The sequence below is a fragment of the Triturus cristatus genome, chromosome 7 (genome assembly GCF_964204655.1).
Source record: "Triturus cristatus chromosome 7, aTriCri1.1, whole genome shotgun sequence".
Taxonomy (NCBI): domain Eukaryota; kingdom Metazoa; phylum Chordata; class Amphibia; order Caudata; family Salamandridae; genus Triturus; species Triturus cristatus.
This window is the reverse complement of record NC_140590.1, coordinates 491,595,527-491,613,535: the sequence shown is the minus strand read 5'-3', so window position 1 is coordinate 491,613,535 and position 18,009 is coordinate 491,595,527. Positions and strand designations below refer to the sequence as shown.

Genomic DNA, 18,009 nt, shown 5'->3' with positions numbered 1-18,009 from the left:
CACGTGTCCAGGGATGGCACACACCACGCATACTTGCACGCACTCTTGAGCATAGGTGTATCCGCCGACGCTGACCTTCAGGGACCATTTTCATTGGGGGAACACGACTGGTAGGTGTAGCAGTGTGCGACCAATCTGATGTAACTTTATATTCAGGCTCCCTTGAGCCGGTGGAGTCGACGGACTCATGGTTACGCACCTGCGCGCTAAGAGAGGTACTAGACCTGATTATGTTTTTAGCAGCTTACACAGCAACTCCACTCTCATTTTCCTACTCCCTGCTGACGAGAGGCAACTACCTCGAAACACGTGTCCAGGGATGGCACACGCCACGCATACTTGCACGCAATCTTGAGCATAGGTGTATCCGCCGACGCTGACCTTCAGGGACCATTTTCATTGGGGGAACACGACTGGTAGGTGTAGCAGTGTGCGACCAATCTGATGTAACTTTATATTCAGGCTCCCTTGAGCCGGTGGAGTCGACGGACTCATGGTTACGCACCTGCGCGCTAAGAGAGGTACTAGACCTGATTATGTTTTTAGCAGCTTACACAGCAACCCCACTCTCATTTTCCTACTCCCTGCTGACGAGAGGCAACTACCTCGAAACACGTGTCCAGGGATGGCACACGCCACGCATACTTGCACGCACTCTTGAGCATAGGTGTATCCGCCGACGCTGACCTTCAGGGACCATTTTCATTGGGGGAACACGACTGGTAGGTGTAGCAGTGTGCGACCAATCTGATGTAACTTTATATTCAGGCTCCCTTGAGCCGGTGGAGTCGACGGACTCATGGTTACGCACCTGCGCGCTAATAGAGGTACTAGACCTGATTATGTTTTTAGCAGCTTACACAGCAACCCCACTCTCATTTTCCTACTCCCTGCTGACGAGAGGCAACTACCTCGAAACACGTGTCCAGGGATGGCACACGCCACGCATACTTGCACGCACTCTTGAGCATAGGTGTATCCGCCGACGCTGACCTTCAGGGACCATTTTCATTGGGGGAACACGACTGGTAGGTGTAGCAGTGTGCGACCAATCTGATGTAACTTTATATTCAGGCTCCCTTGAGCCGGTGGAGTCGACGGACTCATGGTTACGCACCTGCGCGCTAAGAGAGGTACTAGACCTGATTATGTTTTTAGCAGCTTACACAGCAACCCCACTCTCATTTTCCTACTCCCTGCTGACGAGAGGCAACTACCTCGAAACACGTGTCCAGGGATGGCACACGCCACGCATACTTGCACGCACTCTTGAGCATAGGTATATCCGCCGACGCTGACCTTCAGGGACCATTTTCATTGGGGGAACACGACTGGTAGGTGTAGCAGTGTGCGACCAATCTGATGTAACTTTATATTCAGGCTCCCTTTGTGAGAAGTTGGCCTGATGTATGATGTCACTAGTTATAGTGTACACCTTATATCAGTCCAAATACCCTTATGGTGATTGGTTGTAAAGTCAACCTTATAGACCAGCTATCCTAGTGGTAGCATGGACAAGAGCAGTCTTAGGCTAAACTCTGAATGGCATGTGAAGCCAGCTGTGATACCATATATAATCCCTTGAATACCAAATGAAAGGACACCACAACAGATATATATATAAAATAAAGTGTATTTATTCTAAGCAAACCCTCAGCACTCTTTATGAGTTTAGAGGTAAGTACAACACAGTCTTATTAATGCATACAGTAAGTCACACAGGTAAGTAATACAGTTAGGCCCTAGGGGCCACGCAAACCATATACTAAATAAGTGGTATAAGAACCACTGTCACGGAAATAGAATAGGCCTAGGCCTAGGGAATCGCTGGGGCTACACTACACTAGCGTTAGTTAGGAAGTGGGAGGCCCACGGGATTCGTGTGCAGAGTGGAAACACTCACGCGTAATGCGTAAAAGTCAATAGCAATGTTACAGTTTAGAAATAGATAGATTTAGGACACTTCCGGAGTAGCTAGGAAGTTGAGACTTGAAAACTAGACACTAGGATAGTCACTATCCTGATGAGCACCGGAGTACCCAAGTTACCTAGCCCACAGGCTGCGGGTGCATAGGGGTGAAGATGCGTCGTTTTCGTCGTCGACTCCTATGGATGCCTGAAGAAAGATGCTGACAGGCAGTCAGGGGAGAGTGTCCGGTGGATCCCAAGGCTGGGATCAAGAAGAGAAGAAACCTGCAAGCAGAGGGGACAGAGTCAAGGTCACTAGCCAGTGACCACGTGGAACCAGGAAGGAACCAGGCGATGTCGTGAAGAGTTGCAGGTGAAGGTGAAGCTTGTCGCTGCAGCCAGGAGGACCAGGAAGCGTCGAGGACGACCAGGACCAGGAGGCGAGCTGTCCCACGAAGGCTCTTGCTGTCGGCGGCGTCGAAGTTGGACTAGGACTCACCAAGCCTTGGCAAGCGGAACCCACGAAGAACAAGGGACTTGCTTCTGGTGCAGACCAGGAAGGTCTGGGGTGCTTCTTCTTTGCAGAGAAGCGGGAGCCAGTCTGGAGGAGCCAAACCAGCGCAGAAGATTTCAGGGAGCGTCGTCACAGAGGCCACTAGCCAGCGGGCAAGCAACCGGACAGACGCGGCAAGCAGGAAAATGCTGAAGGGCCCCACGCAGGACTCGTGGAGTGTGGGGGGCTGGTCTTCGGTGCAGATGGTGCTTGGGGTTGGGGCTTCTCAATCCCCGGTGCACAACTTCGAGGGTACCTCAGAAGCTGCGCTGTAAGTTACTAGCCACTTTTCCCAGGTAGCCGGTCCCACGTCGCTCGTCGCCTCCACGGATCTCAGCTCTGCTGCAGATGTGGATGAGGGTCGGCGAAGTCTGGAAATCAAGGCTCTGGTCGGGCTCTGCAGTCGGTTCCTCGTCGAACGTTTCACAAAGCAAAGGGTAGTCTCTTGATGGTATTTATCAAAAAAAGATTCCTTTCTGTGTATTACTCTTTTAGTTGGTGACCATGAGGCCTACACATTTAGATCAATAGCCTTTGATTTTTGACTGTGACACTGGACAAATATTATTACTCCAGACTAGAATATACTTTTTGTTACTCTCAAAATTTATTTTTCATAGGAAAACACTTATGTTCAATAAAATCATATTTTAAAATTGCATTCAATATATACTCTGATTGGGTGCTCTGGTACAGTCTTATATATGCTATCTAACAATTCCGTATTACGGTATCTATCTCAGAGTCACACACACTTCAAATCATGTACTTTCAAAATTGCAAATTAAATACTACACAAATACATTTCATATGCTTTAAAAAGTCCCACTGTCGACGCGTTTCGGTGCATAGGTTACAATAGTAGCACCTTCCTCAGGACGGACGAGAATTTAAAACCAAAGTTTTGTTCTTCTTTCTAAAAAAGAGAATGCATATAATTAATACCATTTCCCTATGGAGAGTTGATTCTAGTTCTGGGCTATGCTGTTAGTGTCACTTATACATATTGTCTGCCCTTACTTTAAGTGTAGGGGTTGAAGTCCTTCTGTGGGTGTTCAGGACGACTTTATCACTTCTCAACTTTTGTGATTTTAGACCACTTGCATCATAGTCAGTGGAGTCATAGAATTCTACAAAAAGAGCATGGAGTTATTTCACCATACTTTTTGAGCCTATTAGCCTATTCTCATGCTGTTAAGCAAAACACTTACTTTTAAAAAGTCACGTTGACACATGTTCAATGGTGTCTTAAAGCAGGTACGTCTTTCGATATGCACCGCCTGTATTCAATTGTTTAGCTGTGCCTGTAAGGTACATAGATAATGCTATATACTTCAAATAATGATGTCATGGCACTGGTGTTTATTCTCAACAAATACATCCATATACCTACCAATAGGTTTTTCGCCTAATGTTTAAGTTCAGGCTGTCCTTCCCTGCACCTTTTCAAGTGGTGTCCTGATACCTGTACCGGAATAACATGACGTTCAATTTAAGTGTACAGTTATCCATAGATCATGGCTTTAGACATCTACCTATCCCCTACTCCTTCTAAATTAGAAAGGGGTTCAGTACATACCAGTTAGAGCCTGCAATATCTTGTGGCAGCCTGAATCTTGACAACGCTGTCTTCTTTTCTTTAAGCGCTGTCAGCCACACTGTAGGTTTTCTTGGGGGTGTTTTTACTTTTACTCCCAACCTGTGTATTAAAAGTCATATTGGAGGAGGTTTTATTTAGATCCTCGCATAGAAGAATCTTCTTATCGCATTCCCCAGATTTTGCCAAATTTGCTAATTACAAGTATGTCCTCTACTCTCATTGTCACTCATGCTGTTTTAAAGCAGTGCTGAGAACCCACGAAGAACAAGGGACTTGCTTCTGGTGCAGACCAGGAAGGTCTGGGGTGCTTCTTCTTTGCAGAGAAGCGGGAGCCAGTCTGGAGGAGCCAAACCAGCGCAGAAGATTTCAGGGAGCGTCGTCACAGAGGCCACTAGCCAGCGGGCAAGCAACCGGACAGACGCGGCAAGCAGGAAAATGCTGAAGGGCCCCACGCAGGACTCGTGGAGTGTGGGGGGCTGGTCTTCGGTGCAGATGGTGCTTGGGGTTGGGGCTTCTCAATCCCCGGTGCACAACTTCGAGGGTACCTCAGAAGCTGCGCTGTAAGTTACTAGCCACTTTTCCCAGGTAGCCGGTCCCACGTCGCTCGTCGCCTCCACGGATCTCAGCTCTGCTGCAGATGTGGATGAGGGTCGGAGAAGTCTGGAAATCAAGGCTCTGGTCGGGCTCTGCAGTCGGTTCCTCGTCGAACGTTTCACAAAGCAAAGGGTAGTCTCTTGATGGTGCCTGTTTGCACAGGGTAGCCACTCCTTGGCTACAAGGGAGATTCTTCAGTCTTCTTCTTTCGTCGAATGTCGAAGGTCCAGAGTTTCTGTTCAGTTTTGCAGGTTCAGGATAATCTAAAGTCTTGAGGCCCAACTCCCACTCTTATACTAATCTGGGGGGCTGGGATACCTGCTAGGTCACGCCTTATGGGTGGGACCTGGGAGGGGGTGGTTACACCCACTTCCCTTTGTCCAGTTTCGCGCCAGAGCTGGGGCTGGAGTGCCCCAGCGCCGGTTTGAACTGGACTATGCAAGGAACACCTTGTGTGCCCCAGGCATGTCTCATTCCTTTCAGCCCACCCTGCCCCAATACACTAAAGGCTGTCTGGGGAGGTGCTAGCACCTCCCCAAGCAGGAAACCTATTGTCCAGGCCTCCCTGGCTGGGATCACTCCCAGCTGCAGGAGGTCAGACTTGTGTCGTGGCAGCAGCATCCATTTTGTGATGCTGAGGCTTTGGTCAGAGGCTAACCGTTGAAGTAGGATTTTAACATGTCTTTCCCTCTAGAAGGGGGGAATAATATTCTCATGTCCAGAAATGGCATGGGGGTATTATTCCCGAGTGTTAGACACCTTACACGACATGTTTTGATAAAGCCAAACCATAGTTACCATAACCGTCTAAGATTATAAGGCACTTTAAGAGTATATGGTAGGCTATATCATAGAACAGCTATAAGGACATGGTTCCGAAAGCTGCAGACAGGCTCAGCTCATGCTAGAGCACCATCTCACATGTTACCAAGCACTCTGCCTCCAGGATTGTCAAGGCCTGCCATAGGAGTGACTGATAGGTACACATGTGTCTATATGTAAGTTAGGTATAGGAATACTACACCTAAGCAAGGGGTGATTACACGACCTTGCCCCAGCTGAGTGATCAGCCAGTTGTGTCAAAATGGAAGGCCAGGCCAGGGGTGGCACAATACATGCTGCAGCCCCTGGTAGGCCTAGGGTACACCTATGCCCTGGGTACCTAGGGTACTCTGTACAGGGGCCAATAAGGTGATCCTATCCAAATGGGTTATGCACCTAAAGTACATAGTATTAATTTAGAGAGAGAACAGCAGGGCTGTGGGTCTGATTAGCAGGCCCACAGCCACATCTAAGTCGAAAACCAGTAAAGCAAAAGCAAAAAGTGGGGGTGAACATAGAAAGCAGACCCTACTCTCCTACACAACCCCCCCCCCAAACTTAGGGACATTAAACTAACCTGGTCTAAAGACAGCAATATCATCAAGATAAGCTGCACAATAATCATCCAACCCAGTAAGGACTTGATTCACCAGCCTTTGGAAAGTGGCAGGTGCATTCTTCAGACCAAAGGGCATTACCACAAATTGATAATGTCCTCCTGGGGTCGAGAAAGCAGTTTTGGCCTTTGCACTCTCAGCTAGTCTGATTTGCCAGTAGCCTGCTGTTAGGTCAAATGTGCTCAAAAACTTAGCAGCTGCCAGTCTGTCAATGAGCTCATCTGCCCTAGGTATTGGGTGGGCATCTGTCCTAGTGACAGCATTGAGACCTCTGTAATCCACGCAAAACCTCATCTCTCTCTTACCATCTTGGGTGTGAGGTTTTGGCACAAGGACTACAGGACTAGCCCAAGGGCTCTCTGAAGGTTCAATGACTCCCAGCTCCAACATCTTTTGTACCTCAACTTTTATGCAGTCCCTGACATGGTCAGGTTGCCTGTAGATTTTACTCTTCACAGGCAGACTGTCACCAGTGTCCACCTCATGGGTGCACCAATTTGTCTGACTTGGGGTCAGAGAGAACATATGTCTGTAGGCCTGCAGAACTTGTCTGCAGTCCTGTTGCTGATGGACAGTGAGGCTGTCAGAAAAGACCACCCCATCAACTGAACCATCATCAGGGTTCTGAGTCAACAGGTCTGGGAGAGGGTCACTCTCTTCCTCCTGCCCCTCATCTGTAGCCATGAGTAGCCCCATGTCTGCCCTGTCAACATATGCCTTCAATCTGTTGACATGAAGCACCCTGTGGGGGCTTCTGGGAGTCCCAAGGTCCACCAAGTAGGTGACTTCTCCCTTTTTCTCAACAATAGTGTGGGGTCCAGACCATTTGTCTTGGAGTGCTGCTGGGGCCACTGGCTCCAACACCCACACTTTCTGTCCTGGCTGGTAAACAGTCAGTACAGCCTTTTGGTCATGCCAAGCTTTTTGGAGTTCTTGGCTTGCCTCAAGGTTTTTAGAAGCCTTCTTCATATACTCTGCCATCCTGGAGCGGAGACCAAGTACATAGTCCACTATGTCTAGTTTGGGTTGTCTGAGAGGTCTCTCCCATCCTTCCTTCACCAAACACAGGGGTCCTCTTACAGGATGCCCAAACAAAAGCTCAAAAGGGCTGTAGCCAACCCCCTTTTGTGGGACCTCTCTGTAAGCAAACAGAAGGCAGGGTAAAAGGATGTCCCATCTTCGCCTAAGCTTGTCTGGTAATCCTTTTATCATTCCCTTTAGGGTCTTGTTGAATCTCTCAACAAGCCCATTGCACTGTGGGTGATAGGGTGTGGTGAACTTATAGTTAACACCACACTCCTTCCACATTGCAGTCAAGTATCCTGACATAAAGTTGGCACCTCTGTCAGAAATGACCTCCTTTGGAAAGCCCACTCTGGAGAATACTCCAAGCAGGGCCCTTGCCACAACAGGAGCTGTTGTGGTCCTCAGGGGAATTGCTTCTGGGTACGTGGTGGCATGGTCCACTATCACCAGTATGAATCTGTGCCCAGATGCTGTTTGTGGGTCCATTGGTCCTACAATATCTATGCCCACTCTTTCAAAGGGGACCCCCACCACAGGTAGTGGTATGAGGGGGGCCTTTGTGGTGCCACCTGATTTGCCACTGGCTTGGCAGGTGACACAGGAGCGACAAAACTCCTTAGTATCTTCTGACATATGGGGCCAGTGAAAGTGAGGGACAAGCCTGTCCCAAGTCTTGTTCTGGCCTAAATGTCCTGCAAGGGGAATATCATGGGCCAAGGTTAGAAGGAAGCCTCTGAACTTCAGTGGTATGACCAACCTCCTGGATGCACCAGGCTTGGGGTCTCTAGCCTCTGAGTACAGTAGCCCTTCATCCCAATACACTCTATGGGTACCTTGAGCATTCCCTGCAGCCTCAGCAGCAGCCAGCTGTCTGAGGGGTTCAAGAGAGGGGCAGTCTAATTGAGCCTGCCTCAGATCTGCCCTGGAAGGTCCCCCTGTCCCAAGAAACTCAACCTGATCAGCTTCAAGTTCTTCTAGGACAGTTCCTTCAGGGCTCTCAGAATCATCCTCCTGGGAGGGCTGATCCACCACCTGAGGCAGGGGGGAAGGCACAGCCTTAACCCTACTGCTCTTTCTCTTGGATTGTGACTGGTCCATAGTTTCAGGATCCAGCACTTGTTCAGTGTTGCACTTTTTGGCCTGTGACCTGGTCACAGCAAGGACATGTGCATCTATCCCCAGCATTTCTGCATGGGTCCTATACTCCACTTCAGACCAAACTGAAGTTTCAAGATCATTGCCCAGTAAACACTCTACAGGAAGGTCTGAACTAACAACAACTTTCTTGAGGCCAGTTACCCCTCCCCAGGAGAAGTTAACAATAGCCACACTATGGGAGGTAGTGGCATTGCTAGCGTTGGTCACTAGGTAATTCTCACCTAGTATGATCTGTCCAGGGTCCACAAAAGCAGGTGTCACCATTGTGACACTAGACCCAGTGTCCCTGTAGGCCTGAGCCATTCTTTGGTTGATAAAAGGTGTCTGTCTGTACTTGCCCAGGTTACTGGGGCCTACAGTAGAGGACAAAGCTAAGTCCCAATCACAGATCAGGACAGCCTGAGTAGGTACTCTGACTAGGCCAGAATCCTCCTCAGTTCCCAGGGTTAACCCTACTACACCCTTTTGCTGGGAACCACCACTTACAGCTGAACTAGGGGGTACAGTTGCCTTAGGGGCAATGGTGGTTGGGGGCTTATCCTTTTTGGTGCACTCACTAAACCAATGTGAGGTAGACTTACAATAGTTGCACCATGGTTTCTTTTGGCCTTCTTTCTTCTTATCCTTTTTGGAACCACCCTCCCCCTGAGCCTTTTGGGGGCCTGGTGAAGACTTCTGGTCTTTTTGTTTCTGCTCATTACCCTTCTGGTCTGCCTTTTTCTGATCACCGCCCTGGTTCTGGTTTTTCTGCTTAACTCTAGTCCTGACCCATCTATCTGCCTTCTTTCCCAATTCTTGGGGAGAAGTCAGATCAGAATCAATCAGGTGTTGATGCAATAGCTGGTTTTGACAGTTGTTAAGTATTTGTTCTCTCATGATCAAATTATACAATCCTGTATAGTCCTTAACCTTACTTCCCATTAGCCAGCCTTCCAGAGCCTTAGTGGCACAATCTACAAAGTCAGTCCAGTCCTGAGTCTGTGTCTTCTGGGTATCCCTGAACAACAACCTGTATTGTTCAGTGGTTAGGCCAAACCCATCAATCAGAGCACTCTTCAGGACAGTGTAATTATCTGCATCCTCATCACTAACTGTGAGGAGCTTGTCTCTTCCCTTCTCAGAGAAGGAGAGCCACAAGATAGCTGCCCACTGACTTTGGGGTACCTGCTGTACTTTGCAAGCTCTCTCCAAAGCAGTTATCCATTTGTGGATGTCATCCCCACACTTGTAGGGAGGGACAATCTTGCTCAGGTTTCTATTATCATAGTGCCTGTCTCTATCTCTAGGAATGTTGCTGCCACCAGTGGGTTCTAGCCCACTTAACTTTTGTTCTCTAGCCAGAGCAAGCTTCTCTTTGGCAAGGGCAAGTTCTTCCCTCTGAATCCTCAGATTAGCCTCCCTCATTCTGGCTGCATGCTCCTTTCTCTCAGGTGAAGTCATTCCCCTTTGAGAGGAAGCATTAGAGATGTTAGAGACATGGGAGTGGATGGATTCCCCTGAAGGGGATCTGTCCTTCCTGTTTCTCTGTGAATGTCTACTTGTGGGTCTGTATGGGGGATCCCATGCAAACTCCCATGTAAACTTAAGTTAGCCTGGCTAAGTCTCCTTACTTGGCTCTGGCTGTCTACCTCCCCATCTGAAGCCCCATCTGACTCCTCTGTGGTGGGTAGACCCTCCTCTGTGCCTAGGGCACCTTCCTGAGATGCCCTCTGAGCATCATACTCCTCTAGGAGTTGTCTTAACTGAAGGAGGGTAGGGTTTGCACCCTGTTTTATTCCTCTGGAGGTACACAATTGTCTCATCTCCTGGAATGTTAAGGTATCATACCTAGAGGGGGTCTTCTGCAGACCTGCCCCTCCTGAGAGAGCATCTACTTGATCTCCTCCCAGAGGCATGATCTAGTGAGGGTGTGGTGTGTGCACCTACCTACACTAGTTGTTTCTACTAAACCTCTCTAGTAGTTGTAGTCAGGGTGTGTTACTCCCTTCAACCTACAACCACTAAGTCCAGTAGGACTTAAGTATTATAAACTATGTTATATGTACCTAGACAATATCTGTGTGATCTTTCAATTTAGTATCTCAAGATTACAATGGTATTACAACAGCAAGCTCAGATCCCACCGCTGCCACCAATGTGAGAAGTTGGCCTGATGTATGATGTCACTAGTTATAGTGTACACCTTATATCAGTCCAAATACCCTTATGGTGATTGGTTGTAAAGTCAACCTTATAGACCAGCTATCCTAGTGGTAGCATGGACAAGAGCAGTCTTAGGCTAAACTCTGAATGGCATGTGAAGCCAGCTGTGATACCATATATAATCCCTTGAATACCAAATGAAAGGACACCACAACAGATATATATATAAAATAAAGTGTATTTATTCTAAGCAAACCCTCAGCACTCTTTATGAGTTTAGAGGTAAGTACAACACAGTCTTATTAATGCATACAGTAAGTCACACAGGTAAGTAATACAGTTAGGCCCTAGGGGCCACGCAAACCATATACTAAATAAGTGGTATAAGAACCACTGTCACGGAAATAGAATAGGCCTAGGCCTAGGGAATCGCTGGGGCTACACTACACTAGCGGTAGTTAGGAAGTGGGAGGCCCACGGGATTCGTGTGCAGAGTGGAAACACTCACGCGTAATGCGTAAAAGTCAATAGCAATGTTACAGTTTAGAAATAGATAGATTTAGGACACTTCCGGAGTAGCTAGGAAGTTGAGACTTGAAAACTAGACACTAGGATAGTCACTATCCTGATGAGCACCGGAGTACCCAAGTTACCTAGCCCACAGGCTGCGGGTGCATAGGGGTGAAGATGCGTCGTTTTCGTCGTCGACTCCTATGGATGCCTGAAGAAAGATGCTGACAGGCAGTCAGGGGAGAGTGTCCGGTGGATCCCAAGGCTGGGATCAAGAAGAGAAGAAACCTGCAAGCAGAGGGGACAGAGTCAAGGTCACTAGCCAGTGACCACGTGGAACCAGGAAGGAACCAGGCGATGTCGTGAAGAGTTGCAGGTGAAGGTGAAGCTTGTCGCTGCAGCCAGGAGGACCAGGAAGCGTCGAGGACGACCAGGACCAGGAGGCGAGCTGTCCCACGAAGGCTCTTGCTGTCGGCGGCGTCGAAGTTGGACTAGGACTCACCAAGCCTTGGCAAGCGGAACCCACGAAGAACAAGGGACTTGCTTCTGGTGCAGACCAGGAAGGTCTGGGGTGCTTCTTCTTTGCAGAGAAGCGGGAGCCAGTCTGGAGGAGCCAAACCAGCGCAGAAGATTTCAGGGAGCGTCGTCACAGAGGCCACTAGCCAGCGGGCAAGCAACCGGACAGACGCGGCAAGCAGGAAAATGCTGAAGGGCCCCACGCAGGACTCGTGGAGTGTGGGGGGCTGGTCTTCGGTGCAGATGGTGCTTGGGGTTGGGGCTTCGCAATCCCCGGTGCACAACTTCGAGGGTACCTCAGAAGCTGCGCTGTAAGTTACTAGCCACTTTTCCCAGGTAGCCGGTCCCACGTCGCTCGTCGCCTCCACGGATCTCAGCTCTGCTGCAGATGTGGATGAGGGTCGGAGAAGTCTGGAAATCAAGGCTCTGGTCGGGCTCTGCAGTCGGTTCCTCGTCGAACGTTTCACAAAGCAAAGGGTAGTCTCTTGATGGTGCCTGTTTGCACAGGGTAGCCACTCCTTGGCTACAAGGGAGATTCTTCAGTCTTCTTCTTTCGTCGAATGTCGAAGGTCCAGAGTTTCTGTTCAGTTTTGCAGGTTCAGGATAATCTAAAGTCTTGAGGCCCAACTCCCACTCTTATACTAATCTGGGGGGCTGGGATACCTGCTAGGTCACGCCTTATGGGTGGGACCTGGGAGGGGGTGGTTACACCCACTTCCCTTTGTCCAGTTTCGCGCCAGAGCTGGGGCTGGAGTGCCCCAGCGCCGGTTTGAACTGGACTATGCAAGGAACACCTTGTGTGCCCCAGGCATGTCTCATTCCTTTCAGCCCACCCTGCCCCAATACACTAAAGGCTGTCTGGGGAGGTGCTAGCACCTCCCCAAGCAGGAAACCTATTGTCCAGGCCTCCCTGGCTGGGATCACTCCCAGCTGCAGGAGGTCAGACTTGTGTCGTGGCAGCAGCATCCATTTTGTGATGCTGAGGCTTTGGTCAGAGGCTAACCGTTGAAGTAGGATTTTAACATGTCTTTCCCTCTAGAAGGGGGGAATAATATTCTCATGTCCAGAAATGGCATGGGGGTATTATTCCCGAGTGTTAGACACCTTACACGACATGTTTTGATAAAGCCAAACCATAGTTACCATAACCGTCTAAGATTATAAGGCACTTTAAGAGTATATGGTAGGCTATATCATAGAACAGCTATAAGGACATGGTTCCGAAAGCTGCAGACAGGCTCAGCTCATGCTAGAGCACCATCTCACATGTTACCAAGCACTCTGCCTCCAGGATTGTCAAGGCCTGCCATAGGAGTGACTGATAGGTACACATGTGTCTATATGTAAGTTAGGTATAGGAATACTACACCTAAGCAAGGGGTGATTACACGACCTTGCCCCAGCTGAGTGATCAGCCAGTTGTGTCAAAATGGAAGGCCAGGCCAGGGGTGGCACAATACATGCTGCAGCCCCTGGTAGGCCTAGGGTACACCTATGCCCTGGGTACCTAGGGTACTCTGTACAGGGGCCAATAAGGTGATCCTATCCAAATGGGTTATGCACCTAAAGTACATAGTATTAATTTAGAGAGAGAACAGCAGGGCTGTGGGTCTGATTAGCAGGCCCACAGCCACATCTAAGTCGAAAACCAGTAAAGCAAAAGCAAAAAGTGGGGGTGAACATAGAAAGCAGACCCTACTCTCCTACACCCTTGAGCCGGTGGAGTCGACGGACTCATGGTTACGCACCTGCGCGCTAAGAGAGGTACTAGACCTGATTATGTTTTTAGCAGCTTACACAGCAACCCCACTCTCATTTTCCTACTCCCTGCTGACGAGAGGCAACTACCTCGAAACACGTGTCCAGGGATGGCACACGCCACGCATACTTGCACGCACTCTTGAGCATAGGTGTATCCGCCGACGCTGACCTTCAGGGACCATTTTCATTGGGGGAACACGACTGGTAGGTGTAGCAGTGTGCGACCAATCTGATGTAACTTTATATTCAGGCTCCCTTGAGCCGGTGGAGTCGACAGACTCATGGTTACGCACCTGCGCGCTAAGAGAGGTACTAGACCTGATTATGTTTTTAGCAGCTTACACAGCAACCCCACTCTCATTTTCCTACTCCCTGCTGACGAGAGGCAACTACCTCGAAACACGTGTCCAGGGATGGCACACGCCATGCATACTTGCACGCACTCTTGAGCATAGGTTTATCCGCCGACGCTGACCTTCAGGGACCATTTTTATTGGGGGAACACGACTGGTAGGTGTAGCCGTGTGCGACCAATCTGATGTAACTTTATATTCAGGCTCCCTTGAGCCGGTGGAGTCGACGGACTCATGGTTACGCACCTGCGCGCTAAGAGAGGTACTAGACCTGATTATGTTTTTAGCAGCTTACACAGCAACCCCACTCTCATTTTCCTACTCCCTGCTGACGAGAGGCAACTACCTCGAAACACGTGTCCAGGGATGGCACACGCCACGCATACTTGCACGCATTCTTGAGCATAGGTGTATCCGCCGACGCTGACCTTCAGGGACCATTTTCATTGGGGGAACACGACTGGTAGGTGTAGCAGTGTGCGACCAATCTGATGTAACTTTATATTCAGGCTCCCTTGAGCCGGTGGAGTCGACGGACTCATGGTTACGCACCTGCGCGCTAAGAGAGGTACTAGACCTGATTATGTTTTTAGCAGCTTACACAGCAACCCCACTCTCATTTTCCTACTCCCTGCTGACGAGAGGCAACTACATCGAAACACGTGTCCAGGGATGGCACACGCCACGCATACTTGCACGCACTCTTGAGCATAGGTGTATCCGCCGACGCTGACCTTCAGGGACCATTTTCATTGGGGGAACACGACTGGTAGGTGTAGCAGTGTGCGACCAATCTGATGTAACTTTATATTCAGGCTCCCTTGAGCCGGTGGAGTCGACGGACTCATGGTTACGCACCTGCGCGCTAAGAGAGGTACTAGACCTGATTATGTTTTTAGCAGCTTACACAGCAACCCCACTCTCATTTTCCTACTCCCTGCTGACGAGAGGCAACTACCTCGAAACACGTGTCCAGGGATGGCACACGCCACGCATACTTGCACGCACTCTTGAGCATAGGTGTATCCGCCGACGCTGACCTTCAGGGACCATTTTCATTGGGGGAACACGACTGGTAGGTGTAGCAGTGTGCGACCAATCTGATGTAACTTTATATTCAGGCTCCCTTGAGCCGGTGGAGTCGACGGACTCATGGTTACGCACCTGCGCGCTAAGAGAGGTACTAGACCTGATTATGTTTTTAGCAGCTTACACAGCAACCCCACTCTCATTTTCCTACTCCCTGCTGACGAGAGGCAACTACCTCGAAACACGTGTCCAGGGATGGCACACGCCACGCATACTTGCACGCACTCTTGAGCATAGGTGTATCCGCCGACGCTGACCTTCAGGGACCATTTTCATTGGGGGAACACGACTGGTAGGTGTAGCAGTGTGCGACCAATCTGATGTAACTTTATATTCAGGCTCCCTTGAGCCGGTGGAGTCGACGGACTCATGGTTACGCACCTGCGCGCTAAGAGAGGTACTAGACCTGATTATGTTTTTAGCAGCTTACACAGCAACCCCACTCTCATTTTCCTACTCCCTGCTGACGAGAGGCAACTACCTCGAAACACGTGTCCAGGGATGGCACACGCCACGCATACTTGCACGCACTCTTGAGCATAGGTATATCCGCCGACGCTGACCTTCAGGGACCATTTTCATTGGGGGAACACGACTGGTAGGTGTAGCAGTGTGCGACCAATCTGATGTAACTTTATATTCAGGCTCCCTTGAGCCGGTGGAGTCGACGGACTCATGGTTACGCACCTGCGCGCTAAGAGAGGTACTAGACCTGATTATGTTTTTAGCAGCTTACACAGCAACCCCACTCTCATTTTCCTACTCCCTGCTGACGAGAGGCAACTACCTCGAAACACGTGTCCAGGGATGGCACACGCCACGCATACTTGCACGCACTCTTGAGCATAGGTGTATCCGCCGACGCTGACCTTCAGGGACCATTTTCATTGGGGGAACACGACTGGTAGGTGTAGCAGTGTGCGACCAATCTGATGTAACTTTATATTCAGGCTCCCTTGAGCCGGTGGAGTCGACGGACTCATGGTTACGCACCTGCGCGCTAAGAGAGGTACTAGACCTGATTATGTTTTTAGCAGCTTACACAGCAACCCCACTCTCATTTTCCTACTCCCTGCTGACGAGAGGCAACTACCTCGAAACACGTGTCCAGGGATGGCACACGCCACGCATACTTGCACGCACTCTTGAGCATAGGTGTATCCGCCGACGCTGACCTTCAGGGACCATTTTTATTGGGGGAACACGACTGGTAGGTGTAGCCGTGTGCGACCAATCTGATGTAACTTTATATTCAGGCTCCCTTGAGCCGGTGGAGTCGACGGACTCATGGTTACGCACCTGCGCGCTAAGAGAGGTACTAGACCTGATTATGTTTTTAGCAGCTTACACAGCAACCCCACTCTCATTTTCCTACTCCCTGCTGACGAGAGGCAACTACCTCGAAACACGTGTCCAGGGATGGCACACACCACGCATACTTGCACGCACTCTTGAGCATAGGTGTATCCGCCGACGCTGACCTTCAGGGACCATTTTCATTGGGGGAACACGACTGGTAGGTGTAGCAGTGTGCGACCAATCTGATGTAACTTTATATTCAGGCTCCCTTGAGCCGGTGGAGTCGACGGACTCATGGTTACGCACCTGCGCGCTAAGAGAGGTACTAGACCTGATTATGTTTTTAGCAGCTTACACAGCAACCCCACTCTCATTTTCCTACTCCCTGCTGACGAGAGGCAACTACCTCGAAACACGTGTCCAGGGATGGCACACGCCACGCATACTTGCACGCACTCTTGAGCATAGGTGTATCCGCCGACGCTGACCTTCAGGGACCATTTTCATTGGGGGAACACGACTGGTAGGTGTAGCAGTGTGCGACCAATCTGATGTAACTTTATATTCAGGCTCCCTTGAGACGGTGGAGTCGACGGACTCATGGTTACGCACCTTCGCGCTAAGAGAGGTACTAGACCTGATTATGTTTTTAGCAGCTTACACAGCAACCCCACTCTCATTTTCCTACTCCCTGCTGACGAGAGGCAACTACCTCGAAACACGTGTCCAGGGATGGCACACGCCACGCATACTTGCACGCACTCTTGAGCATAGGTGTATCCGCCGACGCTGACCTTCAGGGACCATTTTCATTGGGGGAACACGACTGGTAGGTGTAGCAGTGTGCGACCAATCTGATGTAACTTTATATTCAGGCTCCCTTGAGCCGGTGGAGTCGACGGACTCATGGTTACGCACCTGCGCGCTAAGAGAGGTACTAGACCTGATTATGTTTTTAGCAGCTTACACAGCAACCCCACTCTCATTTTCCTACTCCCTGCTGACGAGAGGCAACTACCTCGAAACACGTGTCCAGGGATGGCACACGCCACGCATACTTGCACGCACTCTTGAGCATAGGTGTATCCGCCGACGCTGACCTTCAGGGACCATTTTCATTGGGGGAACACGACTGGTAGGTGTAGCAGTGTGCGACCAATCTGATGTAACTTTATATTCAGGCTCCCTTGAGCCGGTGGAGTCGACGGACTCATGGTTACGCACCTGCGCGCTAAGAGAGGTACTAGACCTGATTATGTTTTTAGCAGCTTACACAGCAACCCCACTCTCATTTTCCTACTCCCTGCTGACGAGAGGCAACTACCTCGAAACACGTGTCCAGGGATGGCACACGCCACGCATACTTGCACGCACTCTTGAGCATAGGTGTATCCGCCGACGCTGACCTTCAGGGACCATTTTCATTGGGGGAACATGACTGGTAGGTGTAGCAGTGTGCGACCAATCTGATGTAACTTTATATTCAGGCTCCCTTGAGCCGGTGGAGTCGACGGACTCATGGTTACGCACCTGCGCGCTAAGAGAGGTACTAGACCTGATTATGTTTTTAGCAGCTTACACAGCAACCCCACTCTCATTTTCCTACTCCCTGCTGACGAGAGGCAACTACCTCGAAACACGTGTCCAGGGATGGCACACGCCACGCATACTTGCACGCACTCTTGAGCATAGGTGTATCCGCCGACGCTGACCTTCAGGGACCATTTTCATTGGGGGAACACGACTGGTAGGTGTAGCAGTGTGCGACCAATCTGATGTAACTTTATATTCAGGCTCCCTTGAGCCGGTGGAGTCGACGGACTCATGGTTACGCACCTGCGCGCTAAGAGAGGTACTAGACCTGATTATGTTTTTAGCAGCTTACACAGCAACCCCACTCTCATTTTCCTACTCCCTGCTGACGAGAGGCAACTACCTCGAAACACGTGTCCAGGGATGGCACACGCCACGCATACTTGCACGCACTCTTGAGCATAGGTATATCCGCCGACGCTGACCTTCAGGGACCATTTTCATTGGGGGAACACGACTGGTAGGTGT

General features: G+C 49.9%; 2 long non-coding RNA genes across 2 annotated transcripts in view; both read right to left on the bottom strand.

Moving 5' to 3' along the window:
* The window catches only part of LOC146809972 (uncharacterized), a 236,675-nt gene that overhangs the window by 203,706 nt on the left and 14,960 nt on the right, over positions 1 to 18,009 (bottom strand). The gene's annotated exons all lie outside the window — the stretch shown is intronic.
* Positions 3,073 to 4,264, bottom strand: LOC146809973 (uncharacterized). The gene is made up of 3 exons (XR_014965606.1): positions 3,673 to 4,264; positions 3,482 to 3,591; positions 3,073 to 3,377 (listed from the first exon to the last, which is right to left on the bottom strand). It is a non-coding gene; the product is annotated as an uncharacterized LOC146809973 (long non-coding RNA).